Raw genomic sequence first — 20,225 nt, 5'->3', positions numbered from 1 at the left:
CAAACTTGTTGAACTGGATGGAAAGCGGCAAGCAACGGCGCCTGGAGATGAATTGGCTCAGGAAAGATGAAGTAAACTTTCGAAAGTAGCCGACGAGAGAGGACAAAGTAGAAGATGTCATGTTTTGGCGGGGACATGTATTATTCATGCAGTCAGTGGAGACGTGGCTGAAATCACGGGAGTGTAAGTAATGGCGTGTGTCACGTAAATCAGTGGCGATGATGATGACCTCATTTTACTGCACAACTCCCACCGCCCACATGCTTTGAGGAGCGCCAGATGCACGCGGCTGCACACCCGCACGCACAGATGTATGAGCTTTGTCTCAACTCACAGTAAACCCATAAAAGAAGACGGTGATAAGTCCTGTTTATAATCGGCTCGTCTCTGTGTAATCAAATCTATTAAAGATCAACGTGATAACTGCACAACAAAAGCACGATAGTTCTTTTTTTTATGTCAAAGTGAGCTCTGCAGTTCATGTTATCTTTCATTGACTGTTCAAGGTAAATGATAAATAGCTCATTGATTTTATTAGGGCGGAGCATGGTGTGTTTTGCACATCCACCTCACAGTTTGGAGGTTCAGGGTTCGAATCTCAGCTCTGGATGTTTTCCCCTGTGCTTGTGTTGGTTTTATCTTAGGATACCGGCTTCCGTCTACATTCTTAAAACATGAGGCTAATTGAAGACTGGAAACTGTCCATAGATGTGAATGTGAGTGTGAATATAGTTTGTCTGTATTGTGCCCCGTGATTGGCTGGCAACTAGTCCGCCTCTGAGCCAAAGTTAGCTGAAGCCTTATGAGGACAAGCTGTATAGAGGATGAATCGGTGGTTTTTTAGGGCATCATCATTTTGTCTCTGTCCATAAAGATTCTTGAGAATTAAGTCTGTAGACATTCTTGTGAATCAATTGACCAATCAGAAGTTGGACATGACCCCTTATTTCCCACTAGAAATTTAATTCTTCATCTTCCATTTTGGACAATGCCAACTTTGAGTCCACAGTTTAGGGAAGGCCCTTTTCTACTCCGGCATGACTTGACTCACAAAGATTTGAGGACTTGACAGCAACACAAAATAGAGAAGGTGATGTTCAACTGGAAAACTGCACAGAAAGTTTGACTATTCTTGTCATGCTTCTGTTTTTGTTTAGATTACATTTGGTTTTGTTTCCTCATGTGACTTTTTTGTCTTCCTCATTAGGTTTTGTTTCCACCTGTTCTTGTCATTCTGGTCCCGTGTGTTAACCAGACAGCCCCGTTCAACTCTTTATTTCCTGTTGTTACTTTGAGTTTTGGTCTTTCCTAGTACTTTCGATTGAGTTTTTCTTAAATTCATTACACCCCACTTCTCCCGCCTTCCTGCTTTTTGTAGTCTACCATTGTAAAACCATAATAATTCCTCATAATTAGAAGACCATAGCCAATAAATAATTGAAATAAGGATATGATATTTGTATCAGATCAAAAATTGGTATTATTATTATTATCCTCCATCCATTATCTGAACCGCTTATCCTTACAAGGGTTGTGGGCATGCTGGAGCCTATCCCAGCTGTCTTTGGGGGTAAGTGGGGGACCAGTTGCCAGTTGCCAACCAACCACAGGGCACATATAGGCGAACATCTATTCACACTCACAATCACACCATAGGGACAATTAAGAGTGTTTTCGGGCATTTTTGGGAGGAAACCGAAAAAAAAAAAACACGCAGGCACGGGGAGAACATGCAAACTCCACACAGGAAGGCCGGGGCTCGGAATTGAACCATGGACTTTTGTCCTGTGAGGCAGACGTGCTGACCAATCAATAACCATGCCTTATAATAATAATAATGATTATCATCATCATCATTATACACAAAGGGATCCTAGCTGCAGCCTCATCAATAAGCACTGGTATGCGCACTATCCACCATAGGCTATGGCCATAGATTGTTTACTATGAAGGATCTCTAAGCCTGTTTTTTTTTTTTCACTTTGAGTAAAGCAGGATTGTTGACACCTGCACATTAATTCTTGGCAAGCTTTTTGGACTTAACGGCGTTTGGTATTTATTTAATTTTTTTTAATTTTTTAAGTTAATGCTGGTGTTCACCCGGTTGCCAAATACATGATATATAAAATAAGGGACCATAAAACCTTTGGTGTCAAATAGCGAGTATGTGTCATGGTTTATGGCCCAGTGGAGAGGAATCACGGATGGCATTTACAGATCTGCTTCTGTGTGTTACAATGCAATACTTCAATCCTGGTTATTATGACCAATCACAGTACGCAGCAAATTCTTATACGTGTGTGTGGTCAACACCAAGTAGGTCCAAACTACACATTTGTCATGTGAAACAGAACAATAACCAATGACAGAAAGAACTAATTGGGTTGACTGTTCGTGTTAGGCTGATTTTAGCTCTCACATGCTCGACTCATCTGGCTCTGCAGGTCAATGATTCTAGGCTAGCATCAGGTTTCGTGGATGGAAATATGACATCACTTCTCTCCCACAAACTGAGACTCCATTGTGGGTTATTGTGGAGTGTGTGTCAAATCTTGATCAAACTGAAATGTTTAACACTTCCCTCTCAAATATAGACAGTTAAACAGACGCACGACTGTATTTATTGCTGGGTCTGTTGGGGCACAGTGCAGTCTGTGTTCGGCTGCTGTTGTCTAGTATTCATGCAGGTGGTGAGGCTGGCAGCAGCCACACCTGGCTGGAACCGCAGACAACAGCAACCTCTTGAACGCCACGCAGACACAAAGACAGACAGAGACACATGAGTGTGCATCACACACCCACGCACAACCATCGCTCATCAGATAAGCACATTTGCCCTTGTCAAAACACAGAAGTGCAAACAGCGTGGCTTCAAGAAAGCCAGATGTTCCTGTCCTCCAAAAGCACAGAAGCATGCCCTCCGTCATCTGAAACACCTCTGAAGTCATGAGCTCCATTCTCCCATGGCATCATCCACACTCGAGACATCATGATCATTGCACTCTTACGATATGTCCCAGCTTCCAGCAGCGAGTGAACACATTTCCTTCTTTTCGGTCGGCAAAAGGAGAAATATTACTTCACTGGAGAAATATGTTTCCAAATTTCTGATGCACTATGGGACAGGTTCTCTCCCGATCTTTTGCCCTAGGCTAGCATGAAGCCAGGGGAGCGTGTCTATTTCCGAGACCGTATTTTTCTGCCTCAACTCATGGCATTTCTTGTCTTGTCTTGCTGCCTTATTTTGCTGCTCAGGAACCTTGAGAGGTGATCTCATCGGTGCCTCGCGGCTCGGCCCCGACTCCCAAAACAACATTGTATTTATCGGACCAAAAATAGGGACTTCAGCCTGGAAAAACCCAGCAGGGAAAAAACAAAAATACGGCAAGAGTTTCCAAGGAAGACAGTCTGGACTGAAGAGGGCGGTTCCAATTAAATTTGTGAATATGTCATTCTCCTGACCAATAATGTGAGAATTACATTACAGGTAACCTGCTCACATGGTAAAACAAAACATTTCATTGTGTCGTGGATGAATATGGTGACAGATTACATTTTATTTGAAATAGATAACCCCACAGAGATAGCTGCTCTATGAATTATGCAGTTGGAGACTGAAAAAAAATATAAACAGTTGTGCTGTACATCCCCCACCTGTATGTAAAAAAATTAGCACAACTCTAATAATGTCTTAATACCGGTGGTTTGTAATCATTGACTGCAAGGACTTCTCTGCTGGCCTCAAGTCTATTGGAAACACTGACCTATATTTACAACTTCTATTAAATTGTATTAAGTTATTTCATCCTCTATTTGCCTCCTTTAATAATAATAATGATAATAAGAATACATTTTATTTGAAAGTGCGTTTCACAGTACTCAGAGACACAGTACTCAATACATCCTCTTAGCTGCTTAGCTTCCAGTAGTTTGCATGATTTTTTTGTTTATTTGTTCATTTGTTTGTTTGTTTCTTTTGTTTTCCAAATCAGATATCAGCTTCTATTTGTGTCTGCGACAATGTAATCTCTCCAGGGCAATCAGACTCTAGAGTGCAGATTCAGGACATGTTCGTACGATTAGCAATGACTGTTTTTTTTTTTTAACCAAACAACAAAACAACCAGGCAACCAAACAACCAACCTGAAAATGATTCATTTGGTACTTCCATAGACAGGAGACGGATTTTGTCTACATATGCGTACTAGGCATCTTTTATGGTTTTGTCATTTTAGTAGAAAACTAATCAGTGTAGAGTTTTAGTGCAAACTGTAATTTTCACTTGGTCAGTCCATCTTGTTATTTTAACCACACTTCTGTCAGGAAATTTTAGCGCTCCACCCGTCAGTGTATCACCAGTCCGTAAGTCCGTCCCCCCTCCCCGCCAAAAAAACAACAACAACACATCAACCTCCAACAGATGGAAAATCCAATGTGATAAAAATGGTAAATGGAGTGCACTATCTATCAGTGCACCTACATCACTCGGTGGCTCTCCAAAGAGCTTTACACGCACATACACTTACATATATTTCACATACAATTATTTGCCAATCTGATATTCTTATTTTCTTCCGTGTCAGTTGGCTTGGACCCACTGCCGCTCAGATTCATCCATCTCGACTTTTGCTGGAGCGCTTGCACTCATTAGTCACCCTGGTGAGCTGGAGCCTATCACAGCTGACTTTGGGCGAGTGGCATGGTACATCCAGTATTGGTCGCCAGCCAATCACAGGGAATAACCAACCATTCACACTCACTTTTAAACCTACGGCCAATTTGTTATAATTGTCGACTACATCGTTACAATGAATTGATTTTTTTTAATCACAGTTTTAAATGATCACACCCCGAATCCTTGTCATTGGGCTCCTGTTGCCTGGCAACTGGTTCAAACATTCATAAATCCCTGGCCTAGGCCAATATACAGTATGATCCAAAACATTATCCTTCTTCCGAGCATGTATCTTGACATATTTTTGGGCTATCGTGGATTAAATTAATGAGATGTTAATTTCGTGTGTGTGTGTGTGTGTGTGTGTGGTGGTGGGCGTTGCTGGGAGGCACATTTTGACACGTGGCTATGTTGTTCCCTTGTGTTTGGGGCTCACTAGTTTAGATTATTAACATACTAATTCGTTTCGTGCTCTATCAGGGAAGTAAAAGAAGTAACAGCAGCAGAACATTTACACAAACTCAATCTGTCTGTGATTTAACTGAGCTAACCACCGTACACTTGAAGTTTCAGACTCACACATGTTCAAGTCATCCTTTCAACCTGTCTGTAGTTCATTTAGTCTAGCCGTCTTGACGACAGACTTCAGACACATTAAAACCAACATTCACACAGACGAACAAACATCAACACGCTGTCTGACCTTCCTCTGCTCCACCTGAGGATGAAGAGAAGGAGAAGGAGGGGAGTTCTGAAAAAAAAAAAAAAACCCAGAAGAATTAGAAACACATTCCATTTCCCGTAAAGCTGGGAGAAGGAGTGGTGAGTCACTGGGGCAGTTTGAAACGGGCTCTTTTGAGTCGCAGACACTCTGTCGTTGAAGCTCTCCACGTGGTGCTTTTAGGGATCAGTTCAATGTTGTCGATGTTATCTCCTTTCCTCCCCCCTCGAATGTCTATCATTTGTGCAGACTCTAAATAAGCAACTGTGACCAAGTGTCTGAAATTGAGCACTACCTCCAACAGTACAGCTTATATTTCTCCAAATGAACCGATTAAAAAATAATGGATGAATTGTTTGTTACTGTCCTGTGAAAGTCACAGAATAACAACTCCCTTACTTGAGAATAGCACCAACTGTGTATGTAGTCCAAGTATGTCACAAAAGACCTCCAACAGGGAGTCAAATTGTGAGCCGTGATGGAATAATACTCTCCTGTCTGCTTCTTCACAGCAGTCCAGACAGAGCCCCCAAAACGCAGGCAAACCCAAGAACATGATGCTGGTTTTCCGTCTAGTTCCGAGGCAGCATCCTGAGTCACAGACGGAGTTCTAAAATCGCTTTCACGCCGACAACTTAATTGACTTCAGCGAAGGAGCAAAGGCCATAATACGTGCACTTGTCCAGACTGAACACTAATGCTCCGTGCTCGGACTCTCGCTGGAATACAGGTGGACCATACAAACATCCCCGTAAATGAATCTGTTAACATGGTCAAGGCCACAAGTTCCTATGGCTGCCACCTTGCCTTCTTTTTCGCCGTCTACTGTCTTGTTAATATACTAGTCAATAGCATTTACAAGATATACCCATGGTTCCTTCAAAACACCACTTCATTCCATTCCTCTGCATTGCATCGCTGTCTAATATATGTCTGATTCCACATGTTCTTGTTTTTAGTCAGTTATTGCTTACTTGACAATAGTAAATAGGTAGCAGATGCCGATTTGACAACATGGACAAGAAAAAAAAGAAAGAATTGTGAGGTGTTGTTACAGACCCTTTTTCTTCTCTTGGTACCTTCTGTTTGTCTCTTCCCTTTAATTATCAGGCAGGGTCAGGTGATTTCTGGAGGGTGTTCCCACACCTGCAGCTGATCAGCAATCACCTCCTGTGTCTAAAACAACTGCTGATCGTCAAGCGGGTGCCAGATGATTCACGCATTATGAATGGGATTTCGGCCACGACTGGTGTACATGCTTGCCATTTGGAACTTTGGTGCCTAACCATCTGATTTTGATCGTCTTTTTTTCCACTGCCTGCCTGCCTTGCCTGGTTGTGCGTTTTCCTCCACGGACTACTTGATTCGACACTCATCCTACGTGCCATTCTTTCTTCTCGTCGTCAGTTCCCCCAACGCTAAGCCGGAGCTTCACCTTCTTGTTTGCGAGCCACTATTGTGTCTTGAGCTGGATCATCAGACTCTCTGTTTAATTCAACACTCTGGTAATCCACTGCTGCCTTTTCTTTTGTTACCCCTAACAGAATCATCTGACGGCCGCTTACAGCAGGTGTGTGAGCACTCTCCGGAAATCACCTGGCCCAGCTTGATAATTAAAGGAAAGGGACAAACAGAAGGTCCCCATTAATGGACTCGCCAAAATAAATGAGCAAGTGATAATAAATACATAGAAGGAAGAGGATCTGTACAACACATCATAATGTGTTTTTTCAAGTTCTAACATGCATGTATTATGTAACGTACACATCTTTATCATATTCTGCAACAGATGCACTATGGGAAGGTCTCCCTCAGAAGGTCACACAACCCACCCCTCAAAACTCTTTACACAAACATACTTGCATAAATTATTTTTCATTGCCCTAGCGTGTACTCCAGGCACAAAAATGACTCAGGTTGAGTCACACACACACACACACACACACATGCAAAAACACACGCAGACACATGCTCAAATACATACTCTTGTCTCAAACTCCTCCTCTCTCTCACTCTCTCACACACAAGTGCCAGAAAGGCAAAACCTCATTGATTGCTGTTATTTTATAACATAGTCTGCATGGAAAGATGCATTAAGAAAGAGCATTTATGTTTGGTATTGGGGAGTAGGGATATTGTAAATGTCACAGTTGTTGCAAATATGTCACACTATGACCTACACTTGTAAAACAATACATTTCATGGGGCAATTGCCATTACTTTATGGACATAATTAAAGTTGGGGGAAAAACAAGATAATATAGGACACCAGTAATATTCTCAAAGCTCTCTTTTCTCTTTTTGAAGGCACTCATGTCAAAAACACTGTCAATCCATTTGGATTGTTGTGAAGAAAACAAATGTCATGATTGAGCGGTGCAAATTTGACAGACACAGATTTGAGCTGGTTGAAACCAATTCATTGGTTCAGACGGAATATTTTTTAAACACAAGATAATAGTCTACACACAGTGAATGGCATGGCCAAATAAAACAATTCTTTCTGAATGTTGTTTTTATCTTGATTTGGCATCGCGTTTTTCAAACTTTGTCAGTATAAACTGGATAAATTAATCCATCTAGCTATTTGGCATATACATAGAGATGAGACATAAACACACACACACACACATACACATATATATATATATATGTATATATGAATAAAGCAGCAGCGGTGGACATAAAATGTCAAGCTACTAACGGTTTGTTGTCATATTAACGTCCATTGTCGATGCCTGGGAGAGGCTTGTTGAAAAGAAAATTTTGGCAGTTTTTTCAGCCACCCCCCACCCCGATCTACAATCATTAAATCAGAGACCAAATGATGTCACTACTCCCTCCTGGGATTTTGCTGCCTGTGGAAAGAACTACACTACTTGGCTCATGAGTAGTTTTACCAACAATATGTCACAAATGAAGAAACTTTGTCAGCACAATGTGCACTCTTTGAAGACTTACAAGTATCGGATAAATACGAGGAGTCAATCTGTGAGCTTGATCCAGGCAAAGGCTCATATTTTCCACAAAAATGAAAAGAGAGGAAAAGAGGACAGATGGGTGAATGCTTCCTCAGAATGGGGTGGTGAAAGAGGGGAGATGACTGGCATGCTGTTTGTGAACAAATATATGCGTCAGTGTCACTTAATCTATTCCAAGATTCACAAATGCTCGCTGCCTCATGCCTTTTCTACACACATACAGTGCAGCAACATGTTGCGGCTGCCTCACAGGTGGCAGTGTGTGTGCGTGTCTGTGCGTGTGCGCGTGTGTTTGTGTGTGTGTGTGTGTGTTTATGTCTCATCTCTATGTATATGCCAAATAGCTAGATGGATTGATTTATCCAGTTTATACTAACAAAGTTTTTGACATGACATCGTCTATTCCGCACAGTATGTTGGCATTATTTGCCCATTTTGCCATGACCTGAAGGGATGGTTTGTGCAATGTGAATTTATACAACAAAGCATGTTTTTGCAATGTCTGTTTGCCAAATCCTCTCTAGCCGATTGCTGAACAATTCATTGACGTAATTGGGGTACAGAAAACCACCTGACGAGAACTACATTCATGGGTTTTGAGCGTGGGATGTGGCTTCTCTGTTTAATTACTTGCTTTGGTCATTCAAGTTGTAATCATAAAGTCTTGAGCTTGCCACCTTCGACATCCTAATTTATCCTTTATTTGTCCTTTCGTTTCCAAATAATCTCACTTTTAAGGTGGTCTTGTTGCTCAGAAGGATGCAGTATCTCTCTCTCTTTCTCTCTCTCACACACACACACACACACACAGACACCCACGCACACATGCGCACACCCCAACACACACACGCGCACACACACACACACGTTCATGCTTTACACTCACTCGTGGTTGCAGGAAGTTGCGCCTTTCCTGCAGTAGACACTACAGGACGTGAGGTTAGTGACTCGTCATGTTTCAGTATATCATGAATGAGGGCTTATTTTTAAGCACGAGAATCGTAGTAATCATCACGTACATGTAATGCTTCAGTCGGAGTCCTACATGTGTTGAATGAAGTGAAAGCAGAGAATAGGGAATGGGGGCTGCTCGAAGATGGCAGAGCAAATTTGCCCAATGATGACCGATAGAATTTGTTTCCTTGAAATCATTTCTGAGCTCACAATATCCAACCAAATGAAGTTTTTGCTTTACCACATGTGCCTGTTTAATGTTCATTTACAGAATGTTGCTAACAACCCTGCCAGTTAAATGGATTGATAATAATAATCACACAGCATAACAAATGACACTTCAAAAGCCCCATGTTTGACCTGCAAAAATCGCGTCCACTTAAAGCCTCCCGTGGCTTTTCCATTCCATGACAACAAGGCACTCTAAAGCGGCCACGCCAGTCCAAAGCCCGGGTCTGTATACTAACTGTCAAGTTAGATTTTTTTTTTTCAAATTTTTTTTGCATTTCTCACTGTGATGTGGATGCACTCAAGCCTGACAACGAGGTGCTCTATGTTGGGCACAACAGAGCACTACAGGAAGGAAAGAGGCATTTTTGGGGTGCAGGCATAGCGTCACAATTGCACTGCATAACCAAAACAAAAGGATTCAAGTTTTTATAAAGGAGAGTGGCAGCTCATGGTGGGGTCCAAGTGCATCACTGGGGCTAGTTTTTAAACAGCCCGCCCCATTCCAAAAAACAAAAATCATGAAAACTGATGGTGGTCCAGTGGTCCCGGTGGTCCAGTGGTTAGCGTGTCGACCTCACAGTGCCTCACAGGTTCAATCCCAGCTCCGGCCTCTCTGTGTGGAGTTTGCATGTTCTCCCCAGGCCTGCGTGGGTTTTCTCCGGGTATTCCGGTTTCCTCCCACATTCCAAAAAACATGCATGGCAGGCTGATTGAACACTCCAAATTGTCCCTCGGTGTGAGTGTGAGCGTGAATGGTTGTTCGTCTGTTGTTCACCCTGCGATTGGCTGGCAACCGGTTCAGGGTGTCCCCCACCTACTGCCCGACAGCTGAGAAAGGCTCCAGCACCACCCGCGACCCTTGTGAGGACAAAGCGGATTGGAAAATGAATGAATGAATGAGAACTGAAATGGTTAAAAAAAAAAAATTGACCCCTCTAGCTCCTCAGTAGGACAAATGGAGTCACTTAGAGTATTTGATAAATTATCTTCAAAGATAAATTATATTTAGAAATAAATCTCTGCATTCATTTTACGGGGCTTTCACATGGGTGCACGTTTTCAAAGTCCAGAGACGACCATTTTCAGCATTTACACGAAAATAATACACCTGATAATTGTGTTTTTAGAAAGCAAAACCATTTTAATGCTCACAGCAACAAGTAGGTGAAACAGAGACAAAATACAGAACTAATAGCAGAGCACAACAAAAGATGAAGAGATAGACAAATAACAAAATAAGGCTGACACGTGTGGAAAATTTTGAATTCAAGTGCTGTTATCTGACGTTATCTGTTTTAGCATTAACAACCTCCGCCTTTTTTTTTTTTTTTGCCACAGGACTCCACCAACCAGCCAACAGGAGGAAAAGAAAAAGTTTAACCGTTTCACTGCCAGACAGAATTGAGTTGGCTGTGGTTGACTGACTCAAAGCTTTTTGCTTTGCATCTCCATATATTAGTGGTCACACTACAATGCGTGCTGTTGAAAGTGTGACAGGGCCTCTCCCAGTCACGCCTGTCTCGACCACTACCTGACAAATAAAAGCACACGAGGAGGCTTTGCCGTTCTCTTGAACCGATGAGACAGGAGTGATGACTGATTGATTTCAATCATTTCTATTAATAAAAAGTGCACCATGACCAGAATGTCTGCATTTTCCCGAGAATGGGTTTCAGATCAAAAGATGAATGTGAGACAAAAAGGTTTCAGAGTTCCATGGCATTTACCTCTGTTAAAAAGAACTCTGAACAGAGCACCCTTTGTTTGAAGCCACCCACTTTTCAAGTGAGAAATAATACTTAACCAGACATTATGGAATGAACATAATGTGAATAACGTTGAATATATGATGGCATAATGCTTATTTAACAACTTAACACTTGCTTCAAAGAAGAGCTTGTGTGGTTTGGATCATATGCAGATCGTTTCTTACGCCATACATTGGTTGACCTTTCCATCACAGTGGTCAAGGTTAATCTTGGTCTCATCAGTCCATCAAACTTGGTTCTAAAACTTTTCTTTGCAAAGCACAATCTACCCCCCCCACCCCCCCAACACCCCGACTCTTTTTGCTGATAAGTGCTTTGTATCTTGTGGTATGACCTGTATATTTCTTCTCTGGAAGTCCTCTTCGAACAGTAGATACCGTCATCCCCGCCCTGGAGGGGTTGGCTGTGATGTCACTGACTGTTGTTGTTGGGTGTTTCTTCATTGTGTTTCTCTCACAGTGTTTTTGTCATCAACTGCTGTGGATAACCTTGGGCGACCTGTTGTTTCTTTCCTTTTCAAGACTATGGCCAAGATTTGCCCAATAGCTCGGATCAATTTTCACTCAGCTTCAAATGGTTTCCTTTCCTTCCGTAGACAGCTCTCTGGTCTTCATGTATACTCCACGGCAGATGCCGTTTTGCATGTTGGCCCATTTGTAACGTTTGTGGGGTGAGCTGTGTAACTGAATAAATGCATCGCCACCATGTAAATTGTGCCTTGGTGCCTCGACCAAACAGATCGTTCTGCTGTTGCTGTTGCGGTGCCCGATTGCAAGCTGAACCTGGACACACGCAGAGATGTTATTTTCAGCCATGAGTACAGGTTCCACCCACGCAAGTTGGCAAGCGCGGCAGTAAAAACAATGGAGTGGCTTGGCAACACTCCTGATCACAACCCAACAAAAAACTTGCGGCATAAGCTTTGTGCCAGAGCGACCGAAAGAACATCACTACATTAGTTGACTCCTGGGGGAGGAGTGGAATGCCATCCAACAGCAGTGTGTGACAGTGTAGGCTGGTGACCAGCACGACAAGTAAAATCGTTCGCTTCTTCCTCATTCTCCCAGTGCCTTAAGAGAAAAATGAACTATTTGGCGCCGGCATGGGTGCAACCCATGTCTTCAATCGTCCTCCTCCTTTTCGCAAATGCATGTTCCCTGCAAATGGGCCTTTGTTCAAAAGGGAACCAAACAGGCTTTCCAACTGTATAGCATTCATTCAGAATCATTGTAAGACGTGAGATGCATTGTTAGAAAAAGGACATTTTAATTGAGGAGAGGCCCTAATTTGCTGTGAATGATGCATCCGATCACGGCACGTTGACACAACCAATTTAATTTACAACCTACCAAATGAGAACTTATACTGCACCGGCATTGCCTGGGCTACATGACAGTAATTATATGTGATCGCGGCGATAAGGCGGTTCGTTGATTACTCTACATGCCAATCCGACTACCTGTTTAGAATACCTGATGGTTTTTATTGTAGTTTTAGGGACAAATGTTAACGATAAAGAATTGTGATTAGTTATACAAAAGTGATGGCATAGATGTGACACGACTGAAAGGGAAATTTGATTTGAATCTTTACCTGCTGTACTTCTCTTGCATGTCTCTTGCTGCCATCAAGCTGTTGAAATGATCTCGCTATGACAACCCGTGTTTGTTAATGGTAGTTCTCAGCAATTTAAAATGTCTTGTTCATGCCTGAATAGGACACTTTGAATCAGTGAGCCTAATGTGGCTCTTACTGACAACTCCACCCTCGCTCTATTCATATCAAACACACCTAATGACTTTGCAGATGTTATTAATAAAAGATTAAAATTCAAGGTTGCCACAGGGCATGCGTGGTTTAGGGTTCGAGCAGGTCACAGACAAGCCTTTTGCACAGACTTTGTGTCCTTTAGAAAGAGACACAAACAAAGTTAGAACCTGTTTCCAAAGCTATAAATACATTTCACTCAGCTTTGTCCTCACTTAAAAACATAGAGCAGGTGCACTTCCACCGATTTGCCATTTACATGTTTCAGAGAGCTTCAATTCACACTCTAGATCAGGGTTCACCTCCCTGGTACCCGCAAGGACCATATAAGTAGCCTGCGGGGATATACCAAAAAGTTCAATCAGTGATGGGACATTTTAATTTCCTTGGAATTTTATAGAAGTATCATTTAAAAAATGGCAGTGATTTATGGAAAAAAGTACGGTATGTGAGAAATCATGATACCATGAGTAACATTCATTCATTCATCTTCCGAGCCGTTTGATACTCACTAGGGTTGCGGGGGGTGCTGGAGCCTATCCCAGCTGTCTTCGGGCACTAGGCGGGGGACACCCTGAATCGGTTGCCAGCCAATCGCAGGGCACACAGAAACAAACAACCATTCACACTCACACTCACACCTAGGGAAAATTTAGAGTGTTGAATCAACCTGCAATGCATGTTTTTGGAATGTGGGAGGAAACCGGAGCACCCGGAGAAAACCCACGCAGGGAGAACATGCAAACTTCACACAGGGAGGCCGGAGCTGGAATCGAACCCGGTACCTCTGCACTGTGAAGCCGACATGCTAACTACTGGACTACCGGGCTGCCCGGAAAGGAGCATAAATGTAAAAAATTATATTGTATTACCGACCATCTTGTTGCTCAGTACAAATGACTATTATTGTTTCAATTTAAAACTTTTTAAAATTTTATTTTTTGCTACTCTCTCTCTACTAATACTAATGTGATATGTTGACATTAGAAATCTATGCTTTAGGTACTGTGTTTGACTATTTCGAAGTGTAATATGAGATTTAACCCACATTTCTTGTTGCGAGAATGTGCTTCATAGGTCAAACAAGAAGTTTAAGTTTGAACTTTAATTAAGATCAAAATATTGAGCAACACTCCAATACAGTTGCTTTCAAAGGGTTTAACCCCGCAAGCATGTTTGAATTTCGTTATTTCTTTGCTACTGGTTTTGTAATAAAAAAAAAAAACGAGAGAGAGAGAGAGAGAGAGAGAGATGGCAATGGCAATGAAAGCAGAGGAGGACAAATTGTGATGACGACTTTCAGGATGAATGCATTATTTTGCATTTGTTTGTCAATGACACAAGAAAAAAAGCTTGAGAGGTAGAGACTGGTGCCCCCCCTGATCCCGTGTATAAATCTGGGGGTCAGAATGAAAAACAAATACACAACCTGTTATTTCACAGAAGAGTTCAACATACTGTATGCCTGTTTTTCTTTGATGTAAGGAAATACATTTATCAAACAAATTTCAACATCATAGCGTTGAGACGTTCAGCTCTACTGTCCATTACGCCAATGTCACACCGCCGCAAATAGCATTTTCATTTCGTTGTAGTTTCATTTTATGTCAGGGCTGATTTGGTCGTCCTTAGTTTACATACTTTTGCACCAGTTTGACAGTTCAGAATGTTGAAATTGTTTGTTCGGAGGTTTTGCGATGGCAACAGTGTGACAATGGATTAAAAAAAGACATCTATTTCTTTTTAAATGGAAATTTTAAATTCTGTTATTGTACATTTTCAAGTGAACTAGTTTCCCATTAACCTGGATAACATTAGATCTTATATTGTATAATGTTAAGTAAGAGGACAACAGTAAAACATGTCACCCTTTCAACGACAGCAGTTACTACAGCGGACAGCCTATCATCTTTCCAGGGTTACAGGTTATCATTATCGGTGCATGAAAGGGTTAAAGTCTTTAAAAATACAATGTACAACTCTATAATTGAATATGGACAGTGAGTGAGCTCAATCTGATACTGTTGTGATTCACAACCATTGAGCTGTGGCACATTAGCGTGTCATGGGAAATTATCATAATCATCCAATTACACTTAATTGGTCTGAAAATTCTTTTTTAAGATCTCAATGTCTATATCCCACTCCTGAGTGTACATGTTAAGTATGCTTTTTGGTTCAAAAAAGGTTGCGGTGATGTTTTATCCTGCATCAAAATAGTGACCGGCAAAAATGTCAAGTATTTTTTTTCAATACACGGTGCATTTCATTACCACTCAAATCAGCCGTGAAGGTGTCCTTGAAAAAGATCTTCACACAGTCTAACCTTGTGTGAAGGTCTAAACCTCGCGTTTGACATTTCTACATTTTTCCTCAACTGAGCTAAGCTTTCCTCCAAGAGCAAAGACAGGGGGCAGTAACTTAACCGACACAATGCATTCTCATGCTATTCAATAGAAGAGCTTTCTCCAAAATTCTGCCTTTACAAAGATAATAATGTTCCGAGTTAGTCATATTTATGAATGAAATACGATGATGTCCACAACACACCGCTGGAGTCAGACATGCTTTTTTTGCGAGTCTAAAATCGAATCTAATCTTGGTAACCAAATTTGCAGATGTGCCGGGGGGTGCGGCAGGAATGCTCAGTGAGCTATAGTGCATCTACCAAATTCACAAGCACGCTGATCGATATTATTGTCCCGGCACGAAAATGACGTTTTCATGCTGAATGCAGACTACTTCCTGTTCGGATGAGTCAGGGTTGAGGCAACTCCATGAGCTGGAATGCCATGAGAGGCGCAACACGGCCGCAAACATGCTAGACTCGACTTGCATTGGCACTTAAATAAACTTACGCCCTTTTTTACCCAGAGCGCACCGGCGACAGTCTACCAAATAGGGTCCCTCGTGTCTCTGTCAATGTCAATAAAAAATAAGCATGATTGGAAAGACTCAATTGTCTTGCATTGAATCTCTGTACCAAAAGTTGCTTGGGGTGAGTTTAAAATACCATTTCGGGATTTTACACAAGATTTACGATGTTAAAAAAATCCAAAACAAAAAGAAAACAAACAAACAAATGATTTGTCTTTTTTAGTCTGACGTTGTGAAATGAGAAGCCGTGATGTTTGAGGTCAAATGTGCCGACACGATTTCCCAGCAGGCTGTTGCCAGTACAGTAAGTGGATGTGATCACAAAACAGCATAAGAAAATCATTTCACAAGTCTCTTTCTCTCAAACACGTTTCCCACTGCTTATTCACGCTGGTAAATGTGAAGCCTTACCATACATCAGTACATTAAAATCAGCTTGTGTGCATCCCCTTTTTTGTGAGTCCTTGCCTGCGAATGAGGACACCTGGAGACATATTTACGAGACGCAAATCAGATAGAGGGGAATGACATTGTGGTTGATGGTGAGAGCGAATGCTGTGAGTGGGGTTGAAACTGTGTGGGTGCACTCTGATGTTCTCACTGTCACCGAGACAAACATTCAGCACCAGTGGCCGCCATTGCTGCTTTAGTGAGTGTGGGAGAATCGTCACAAGAAGGAAGAAGTCGGATCATTTTACCTCGAAGCCTTCTGTATTACAGTACTTGGTGAATGATGTCATTGTTTATGTTTTCATCCATTTTCACATTTGGCTATCATCACTCAATTCAGTATTAAGTTGCCTATGTTATTAGTCATCACATGAACTAACTGAACTCCCCAATTAGTCAACCGATCCCCTCAGCTTTCACCTGTTGCCAGGCTTATTTATTTAGATCTCATCGTTGGCTTTCATTTGAGTGTTGAGAGTACGCCGGCTTATGGTCTTCACTTTACCAACGGCTCTCTAGGGAATTCACTTTTTTATACAAGTGTCATTTCACACTGAAAAACAATTGGGAGTGATATTTATTTTGGGGGAAAAGAACGTTTTTCACTTTGAGTAAATATTATTTGCATTGTAGTAGTTATTAAAAGGAAGTCACTAAATGGGTAAACCTAGAACCTTCAGATTGGGAAACAGCCAGCGGGCGAGCTATGCCGCGCCTACCATGTTGCGTTGTACAGTTGCTAGTGTCAGACACAATACCGGTACTTGAACCGATTTTTGAGGGTTTTTTTGGAGACACCATATATTTGCTCGCATATGGCCAAAGTGGTGTGGCTCAGGTGTTAAGATGACTGTCTCCCTCAGTGACGGTTGCGGGGTCATTCCTTGAGTGATTTAAAAAAAAAACTAACTCATAAAATGCTAGGAAAATGTCCTCAAAAATCTTGTAAAATTTAAATAGAATTTCCAAGTGGAAAAAAAAACGTTTTCTTTTTCAAGTAAATATTACTCTAAATTGATTTACTGCTTCATTTGGCCGATGTTCATAGATGAATGGTATGATAGATAAATAGATGGCAATGTGGGGGAAAAAAACTGAGATTTATTTGTATTAGTCATTCACTCAGTAAGGAAAAGCACGATTGGTGGTCCAGTGGTCCCGGTGGTACAGTGGTTAGCGTGTCGACCTCACAGTGCATAGGTACCGGGTTCAATCCCAGCTCCGGCCTCCCTGTGTGGAGTTTGCATGTTCTCCCCGGGCCTGCGTGGGTTTTATCCGGGTGCTCCGGTTTCCTCCCACATTCCAAAAAATATGCATGGCAGGCTGATTGAACACTCTAAATTGTCCCTAGGTGTGAGTGTGAGCGTGGATGGTTGTTCGTCTCTGTGTGCCCTGTGATTGGCTGGCAACCAATTCAGGGTGTCCCCCGCCTACTGCCCGAAGACAGCTGGGATAGGCTCCAGCACCCCCCGCGACCCTGGGACGTGCTGGAGACGATCCCAGCCGTCTTCGGGGGACAGGGAGGTTTTTCAGGTATTTGTACTTAACTTGAGTAGTTATTCTTTATGATGATTAAGAATTTAATATGTTTGGGTTCTCAATTCACAATGTTCGCAAAACTGTGGGAATTATCAAAACTACTGTAATCTTTACCACTCTTTTCAGTCATTAAAAAAAAATATCCATGTATAATTAGTCTATCAAACAAGTACGATACATACAACCACAAGATAAAGTAGTCCCAAAAACCAACAGAAATGTAAATAAACCGTTAAAAACGCAAATGAATAATGAATTGTGGATGATGTCACTATTTCATGAGTAATAGTTCAGTCACTTACCGTATATCAGCATTCACGCAATGTTGTGACGTCTTCTGTGTGTGTGTCTGTAGAAATGGGAGTGTTTGGCTTCTTACTCACCTCTGTCACGTTACTATCAGGCCTGTCTAATACCTGTCTGGTCCTCCACTGTTTGTTCGAAGTTGAAATCATGCATGCTGACCCACTTCCTAAGCCAAGGTCAAATTATTACATTGCATTTTTTTACATTACATTCACAAGAAAGAAATGACTGATAATTATATTTATACTGTTTATTTCCACTGTCTCAAAATTACAGTTTAAGTAATGAAGCAGAATTTATCTGAAAAAACAAAGGTTTGCTCCCCAACGGCATTGACAGAATAATGTCATGCCGCTTCTATTCAAAGTTATTTAGTTATTTAGCGTCAGATTTTTACCATTTAGAAAGCACCTCCCTTAATTACAAACAAGCATGCGGCAGAAAACTCTGCCCTTCCCCGCCATTTGCCTTTTCCACGGATTGGCAGAGTGACAGGGAGTTTAAGCGTCCGTGTGGATGGAGGGGAAGTAGGAAGGACAGCTCCATATGTGATGTGTCAGCCCGAGGGGAGCGCTGGATCCGACTGCCTTTTCCTGCCACACTCATTTGGCCCCAGCAATCGGCCCGTCTTGTGCTAAAGGTCTCCCATGGCTACGAGGCTCCTTGGCACTATCTGCGAGCTACAGACCACAAATATGCTGATTAAACGGGCCTTCATTAAAGCGATTACATGCACAAGGGGGCTTGATTTCCCACAGGCAGCCAAATAACAAAGATGGGGGGAATGGATGATTTTTCGGAGGGGGGGGGGGATGAGAGCATGTTAAAAGGAAGGGACGACTGGCAATGTTGTCCTCTTAGCCTTAAATTAAGCAACGCAGGCCGATTTGAAAGAGTGACTAAGAGTGTGACTTCATACACTTAATGTGTGTTGGACTGACTTGTTCTCACCTCGCGGGGACAGCCATCTTGTTGCCGTGACGATCAGCCGTACCTGACTCACCACACCTACAGGCCGCTTCCAGGTCATCAAGCTTCCAGCATTGAAGACCTTGCCCAAGACTCCGAGGAACGTTACTTCTGGTTCATTTCATTAAGTCACTGCAGAAGCAGTGGGGGTTGTTTGTTGGGGAGTGAAAGTCACCAAGAGAGAGTGTTTTGTCCTTTCCTGACAGAAACTTTTGGATTTGAAATCAGAGGAGCAACATGATGCATTAAACTATTTCCTGCTGCCTCCTATGAATTAGTTTTTGATTTTTCAATATTCATTCAATTTGCTTGCACCTCTGCAAAAGAAAACGCTGGTATAGGCTTGCAAAGTGCGATCTCCCCTGAGGCGCTGTCGTGTCCGTGCTTGAAAATACTTGTGCTTCCAACTTAGGTGGTTCCATTATATTCATTCACTAGTCGACAGCAAGTGTGTTTTCCACACTGTATTTTTAATGTACAGGATGCTTCAAATATTACTGTGATCCAATCTAAGAATTTACATTATATTTAACATAAAATGTTGTTACGAATTGCAGCGGACTATTTGTGTATAGCTGTATGTATTTCATTTTCAACATATTAAGCGCTAACTCACAATAGCCTCCAACTTTATTTACTGTACAACACAGTGGGGGGGGGGGGGTTCCTCCCACTATAGGGCAGCCCTGCAGCACTTATGTGCATGCTTGATATTTTTATGGTGTTCTATGAACATATCTAAATGGAAATGTTCTTATTTCTGTCAGGTTGCAAATAAAACATCCATCCATCCATTTTCCAAACCGCCTGATCCCCACTAGGGTCGCGGTGGGTGCTGGAGCCTATCCCAGCCGTCTTCGGGCAGTAGGCGAGGGACTCCCTAAATCAGTTGCCAGCCAATCGCAGGGCACATAGAGATGAACAACCATCCACACCCACACTCACACCTAGGGACAATTTAGAGCGTCCAATCAGCCTGCCATGCA

At 42.1% G+C, this 20,225-nt stretch overlaps 2 long non-coding RNA genes across 3 annotated transcripts; one reads left to right on the top strand and one right to left on the bottom strand.

Moving 5' to 3' along the window:
* The first annotated feature begins 40 nt into the window (after nucleotides 1–40).
* Nucleotides 41–6,008, top strand: LOC127613856 (uncharacterized). The gene is made up of 3 exons (XR_007966342.1): nucleotides 41–183; nucleotides 4,584–4,702; nucleotides 5,909–6,008. It is a non-coding gene; the product is annotated as an uncharacterized LOC127613856 (long non-coding RNA).
* A 5,767-nt stretch (nucleotides 6,009–11,775) lies between these two features.
* On the bottom strand, nucleotides 11,776–13,434 carry LOC127613846 (uncharacterized). Of its 2 annotated transcripts, none has more exons than XR_007966330.1 (2): nucleotides 12,925–13,434; nucleotides 11,776–12,488 (listed from the first exon to the last, which is right to left on the bottom strand). It is a non-coding gene; the product is annotated as an uncharacterized LOC127613846 (long non-coding RNA). The 2 variants fall into 2 exon arrangements; XR_007966329.1 differs by having other exon boundaries at nucleotides 11,776–12,401.
* Nucleotides 13,435–20,225: the final 6,791 nt, after the last annotated feature.

The sequence above is a fragment of the Hippocampus zosterae genome, chromosome 13, assembly GCF_025434085.1.
Source record: "Hippocampus zosterae strain Florida chromosome 13, ASM2543408v3, whole genome shotgun sequence".
Classification (NCBI taxonomy): Eukaryota; Metazoa; Chordata; class Actinopteri; order Syngnathiformes; family Syngnathidae; genus Hippocampus; species Hippocampus zosterae.
The sequence above is the reverse complement of the archived record's forward strand: the minus strand, read 5'-3'. Positions and strand labels throughout refer to the sequence as shown.